The sequence below is a fragment of the Trachypithecus francoisi genome, unplaced genomic scaffold (assembly GCF_009764315.1).
Source record: "Trachypithecus francoisi isolate TF-2019V2 unplaced genomic scaffold, Tfra_2.0 Lachesis_group18, whole genome shotgun sequence".
Lineage (NCBI taxonomy): Eukaryota > Metazoa > Chordata > Mammalia > Primates > Cercopithecidae > Trachypithecus > Trachypithecus francoisi.
Genome location: NW_022681463.1, coordinates 53,564,902 through 53,572,207, shown reverse-complemented (window position 1 = coordinate 53,572,207; position 7,306 = coordinate 53,564,902).

The following is a 7,306-nucleotide window of genomic DNA, read 5'->3' as shown; positions in this document are numbered from 1 at the left end:
CACTTGTAAACCCAGCACTTTGGGAGGCCAACGTGAGAGAATTGCTTGAGGCAAGTAGCTCAAGACCAGCCTGTATAACATAGTAAGACTGTCCGTACACATTTTTTTTTTAAACCAGCCTTGTGTGGTGGCATACCTGTAGTCCTAGCTACTCGGGAAGCTGAGGTGGGGAGATCCCTTGAGCACAGCAGTTCAAGGCTACAGTGAACTATGATCACACTACTGCCCTCCAGCATGGGCAACAGAGAGAGACCTTTTCTCAAAAGAAAAAAATTGTTGGAGCAACATTAACTGCCATTTTGAATGAATTAAAAATCATATCATCTAGATATTTTACATAATTTATTAAGGTACTTTGTTTTTTAAGACATGTGTGTCTCACTTTGTCACCCAGGCTTGAGTGTAGTGGCACAATCATAGCTCAGTGCTGCCTTGAATTCCAGGGCTCAAGGGATCCTCCTGTCTCAGCCTCTCAAATAGCTAGGACTACAGTCACACCATCACACTGAGCTATTTTTTTCTTTTTTTTAATTTTGTAGAGGTGGAGTCTCACCATTTTGCCCAGGCTGGTCTCTAACTCCTGGGCTCAGGCAATCTTGCCCTCTTGGACTTCCAAAGTACTGGCATTACAGGCATGAGCCATCTCACCTGATCTACATATTTAATTTCTATTCATCACAACCATCTTGTAAGGATAGTGAAGTTAAGATTAAATAGTTAAAATAATTTTATAGTAAACCGTGGTTCTGGGTATCAAACCTAGTTCTACCTTTTACTAAAGTTCATGCTATTTCAGCTATATGACATTAATTTCCAAACAACCTACATATACTTTATCCAAAATAGGTATATTAGTATAAATATTCTGGATAATATTTTCTTTTATTATATTGCTATGGTATAACAAAATCTATCAAAAGTTATTTATAGGCTTGCCCCTTAAATTAATAATACTATTAATTAATCGTCTAATAACCACATCTTATTCATTCCTAATTATTTACCTTTTCCTGCCTTGTTTCTTTTGTTTCTTTGTTTTTTATCAGATATCAAGGCCTATACTCACCCTTAATGGTCCAGCAGCACTGATATCCTTTTCGTCTTAAAAAATGGGAAAGCTTAGTCTAGCTTATAAAGCTGCTTAGCCCAGCCTTGTTGAGTATTGCATTCAAAATGCTGCATAAACAGTTGTGGGAAGAAAAAATACCTCATTGTCAAATAGAAAATTACCCTGATCCTTCATGATTTCTCCATGCTCAATACTTTTTGTCTATACTACATATATAGCCTTCAGGGCTTTGTTCATTCATAAATTTAACAAGTAAACTTTGAGCAATTCTCATGTGTCAGATCTGTTCTAGACAGTGATATTTAGCACTTAAAAAAAAGAAAAAGAAAATCCCACCTCCATGAAACAACCATTCTAGTGGGAAAAAAGAAGACATACAAATATAGAATATACCATATGGTGATACAGGATGTATAGAAAAAGTAAGTAAAAAAGGAAGAAATGGGATAGGATGATAGGATAATGACCATAGCACTCACTACACTATATCAAAATTTTAATTCAAGTATCTCTTTAGTTTCCAAACTGAAACTTCCTAAAAAGCATCTACTATGTCTTTTTTTCTCTCTGATTAACTGTGATTGCATTTCTTCCTTATTACTGTTTTAAGAAATTACCACAAATCTGGTGACTTAATGCAGCCCTGTTATTGTAGTATGATTCTGAAGATCAGAGTTTCACATTGATTGGCAGGCCATGTTCCTTATGGAGGTTTTAGGGTAGAAACTATTTCCTTGTTTTTCCAGCTTCTAGGTGCTGATAGCATTCCTTAATTCTCAATCTCCTCATTCATCTTCAAAGCCAAAAGATAGCATCTTTGACTCTTTTCCTCTCTCTCTCTCTCCCCCATTCCCCCTCGCTTTCCACTTTCTATCTCTCTCTGATTCTGGCCTTCTTGTCTGTGCTTTATAAATACCCTTCTGATTACATTGGAACCACCTGGGTAATCTAAGATGATAGCCAGGTTTCAAATTCCTTTCAAAATTAAAAGGCCTTTTTGCCATGTAAGGTTACATATTCACAGGTTCTGGGTATTAGGACATGAACATCTTTGAGGTGCAATTGTTTTGCCTATCGCAGACTTATAATTTAAGTATCAATAGGGCATGTGTGGTGTGTTTATGTGTAGCATATATAAAATTTACAAATGAGTCTTTTATAAATATTTATATGACACATAGTTAAGAACATAATGTGTGCACACGTACAATATAATATGATAAAATATAACATATAAAGTACATATATGAACTTGTGGGTGATTCATTTTCAAAAATAGAGAGTAAGCTTTAAGAAGATAGGGATGTTTTGTTTGAAAGAACAAACAAAGAGCTGCTACATGGGTTCAAAAGGCCTGAATCTAAACCTTTACAGTGTGTGACTTTGCCAAACTTTTATCTTTTCTGTAAATGCCTATTTCAAAAACTTGTTATGAATCTCAACAAAATAACACATACAAAAGGCATTTTATGTACTTAAATATGCTTTCCCTTCTATCCACTGACCTCTATAATTACAGCTACACTAAAAAAGTGACATAGCATGATCAAATAGAACATCATTCAGAGGCAAAATTGACATTAGAGTAGTTGAAAGAGTATTAGCTGTGGAGACAGAAGAGGAGTTTCTCTGTGGAATGATACAGAGCTGTGTATGCATTACAGACCCATCAATTTTATTGTGAGAACCTGAGCAAGCTGTTTCAATATACCGTACCATAGATTTCTTATCTCTCCCTCTCTCTCTTTCTTTCTCCCTCTCCTCTCTTCCTTCCTTCTTTCCTTCCTCCCTCCCTCCTTCTCTTTCTTACTTCCTTTCTTTCTTCCTCTCTCTGTCACTTCCACCCTCCTTTCCTTCTCTTTCTCTATGCTTTCCTACTTACCTATCTTTAGTGGGGAGAATAATAAAGCCTAAAATTTTTGCAATAATTAATTAGCATAATTCTAGAATTTCTGATGCATTGATGATGATGATCAATGCCAATAGCTAATGCTTACTTTATGCATAATTTGAGCATTTTACATATTAGCTTATTTAGTTATCCAAACAATTCTATCAAGTAAGAAGCATTTATTCAATATAAATAAGGATAACTGAGGCACAAATAAAAGATCTTGGTTAAGATCACACAGTTAATAAGTGATAAGACAGGGTATGAGCATATGAAACCAGACTACCAAACCTGTGTTCTAACCACCAAACTAGACATCTTAGCTTAACAAATTTGTTGTTAAAATAAATGTGGGGTAAAAGTAAAGCTAATGAGCCCCACCATGTACTGGGAACCAATATATATGTATATATTTTTATTTACAAATTAGGAAGTAAAATTTGGAGGACTGATGACCTATCAAAGTCACACATTTATTAAGAGACATATCTGATTTTAATGTCCAAACTTTTTCCACCTAAGTACTTGTCACCCAAGGAAACAAGGCAACACATTCTATAACATGAAGTATAAGCATGGCACATTTTTAAAGACCTAATGAGGAAAAGTAAATCCAAAGGTCTTAGAAAGTGATAAATATCAGTTGTTGACATTGTGTTCATTGTGACCCATGTAGAAATGAAACTTTGGAGCAGTTTGAACGATGAGATGGTTTGCATTTCACATATTATACGGCAAGATTCTCCTGAATGACTAAAATATTCTCTGAGATTATTTGTTTATGTCAGGGCTTAGCACACTATACTTCTAAAGGGCCAAATAGTAAATATTTTAGGCTCTGTGTGCTAAATAGTCTCTGTTGCAGCTTTTTAGTTCTATTTTAGTATAAAGGCAAAGGCAGTCATAGACAATACACAAATGAATGGGTTCAGGCTGCGTTCCAATAAAACTTTCCTTCCCAAGACAGGCAGTGGACCAGATTTTGCCCACAGTTGGCTGGTTTAGTAACTAGTTAAAATTTCAGATGCGTTCAAAAAGATAATACTATATGTTAAACAAAAAAATCTAAAAAAAATGTTCTCTGATCTAAAATAAGTTCTTATTAAATAAAGTTGATAGCTAAATTTTGCATTGCACATAGGATGGTGCTAGGGACTCATATAAGTCATATGAAAATTTAGGTAAATTTTACAAGCAAAACGTTAAGATTTTCAGGGACACACATCTAATCAGTAATGCAGCTGAGGTCTGAACGCAGTCCACCTGTCACGATTCCTTCATTTTTACCATCACACTTCATCCTCTCTTTATCTAGATCCACTGACTGTTTACTCCTACAGGTAAGATTGACTAAATTTTAATCTCAGCACCACAGACATTGTTGAGGTTAAACAACTCGATTTCAATCTTGAAACCAGTTCCTCAATTTAATAAAAAATAATTTGCCATGAATATTTAAATTTAAATATAGCTTTCCATACGGGAGAATCACCATAAGTCAATAAAACATCATGGAATACTAATCATTTTATCTGGAACCATATTTGAGATTACTAAAAAAGTAAAACCAATCTTAATTGATATTATGAAATTATAGATGTACCAAACTTTTATAACTTTAACTTTAAACTACTAAGTTCAAGTCTACAAGATTTTGGATATTGTTCAGATTTTGTAGGGTCAGTACTGTACAGTGTTCATTCAGTACTGTTCTGTGCAATGGTCTTATCACTGATCAAATTGACGTGTAGAATAGAATTTAATCATTAAAATTTTGCAAATCATTTTTTCATCTTTAAGAAAAGATTGATTTGTAGCAGTTAATATTTAAAATGAAGCATGTTAATATTACTAGTTATTAAGGTAAGAACAATAAAGTGTTATATGGTAATAAAATATTTTATGTGAAAAGAGATGCTTGAAATGTATTGAATTTAGTATGCTTTTTAATATTATAAGTTATACATCAACATATGTCATAATATTTTCTTTGCTAGAAACTAGAACAATTCAGCTTATGTAAAATTTTTAATAAGCCATATCTACATGTTTAAGTCGTCTTAAGGAAACTAAATACAAATATTTTAAAATAAAAACATTAACTAAATAAATTAAAAATTGCATTTAATTTGGAGCTCCTTTAAAAGTACAACTATATTGAGTATATATATTGTGAAACAATATTTTATTTTAACTCTGATTACAAAATAGCAGCAACTATACATGAAATGATATTGAGTTATCATTTAATATCAACAAATTCTGTGATATATAATTTAAAAAACATTTGTTTTCTCACATTACCCAGTATTTTTAAAATATATGTTAATTATACTGCTATGCTAAGATGCTCAACACATTATGCTGGCATGGCTTTGGGGAAAAAAACATCCAATAAACTCACTTCAGTCTAAATCACCATCAAGGGAACTGAAGCAAGTGTGTCTCAGTATGTTCAGTATTATAGCTCAGGGGGACATAACACTTGCTACGTTTGGGGGAAAACAGCAGGACTTTTCAGTAAAAAGGAGACAGAAGGAAAACTCATGATCACAAAACAGAAAAGCATATTGCTGATAAGACATAAGTGCTAGAGGTTTTCTACAACCTCAAGCTGTGCTTCTCCCAACAAAAATCTCATACTAATTTACACAAGGCAATTTTAGTTGCACAGCTAGAAAGAACTGTGAAAAATGAAATTAGTTGTTCTTTTACTAGAGATGATTCATTGCAAACTTCTTAAATGCTTTTCTTTTTTGAACTCTATTGAAATAGCAGACTTTGGAATTAAAGAAAACAGGGGAATAGTCATTTTAATACATTTGGACATAGTCTTACTCCTTTCCATAATAAATGATCTTTGTAAAACTTGTATGCCTGGACAAAAGGAAGATTTAACCAGACTTCTGACTGTTGCCTAGAGCCTATGCCCTAAGTAAAAATGCACCACCAACCATAGATAAACAATTCTCCATTGTTTATTCTGTAAATGGAGTGAAAATAAGAGTAAATATTTCCCTTCAAAATTATCTTATACCTTGACTTCTTGTATTTGTGTTGTTTCGTGGCCCCAAATATATAGGTTTGTTGCATTGACATCTAAACAGAAGGGTGTAGCTCTCCTTATCAAAGTGTATGATGATTATAATATCACAAATTTAAATTACAAGGAAAAGTAAATCAATCCAATTGAAGTAACTGTAAAATGTAAACAATCTATATATGTACTATTTTCTTTTTTTTTTTTTTTTTTGAGACGGAGTCTTGCTCTGTCACCCAGACTGGAGTGCTGTGGCCAGATCTCAGCTCACTGCAAGCTCCGCCTCCCGGGTTCACGCCATTCTCCTGTCTCAGCCTCCCGGGTAGCTGGGACTACAGGCGCCGCCAGCCACCTCGCCCGGCTAGTTTTTTGTAGTTTTTAGTAGAGACGGGGTTTCACCGTGTTAGCCAGGATGGTCTCAATCTCCTGACCTCGTGATCCGCCCGTCTCGGCCTCCCAAAGTGCTGGGATTACAGGCTTGAGCCACCGCGCCCGGCCATATGTACTATTTTCTAAAAGTGATTTAAGTGATTTGTGTTTGACTAGTGGATGCCTGACATGGGGTTCCTTGTGAGTCATGAATAATTCCATTTGGGCTCACACTTTCCCAGGGCCAGAGAAACTTAACAGAACCCCAGGTTCAGGTGGAAATGAAAAAAATAAGTTTCCCAGGAATGAATTCACAAAAGAAATTGAAGAGATTCTAACTTTCACTTACTTATTAATTTTACTCAGGTTAGGTTATAGTTGTTATATTTCTATAATTAAAGAGATATAATGACACAGGATTTTAGAAGTAAAGTTCTTGCTTTTGAAACTAGTATATCCTTTATTTCTGTTAACCAACAATCATTACCAATGTTGGGAATACTATGAATGTCTGATATTGTTTGCCTCTGTGTCTATACCCAAATCTCAAATTGTACTCCCATAATTCCTATGTGTTGTGGGGGGGGGGACACGGTGGGAGATTATTGCATCATGGGGGGCAGTTTCCCCCATACTATTCTTGTGTTAGTGAATAAGTCTCATGAGATCTGATGTTTTCTTCAGGGGTTTCCACTTTTGTGTCTTCCTCATTGTCTCTTAGCCTGCAGCCATCCATGTAAGATGTGATTTGTTCTTCCTTGGCTTCCACCATGATTGCGAAGCTTCTGTAAGTCAAATTAAACCTCTTTCTTTTGTAAATTTCCCAGTCTCAGGTATGTATTTAAGCAGCATGAAATTAGACTAATACAGAAAAGTGGTACTAGTAGAGTGGGGTGCTGCTGAAAAGATACCTGAAAATGTGGAAGTGACTATGGAA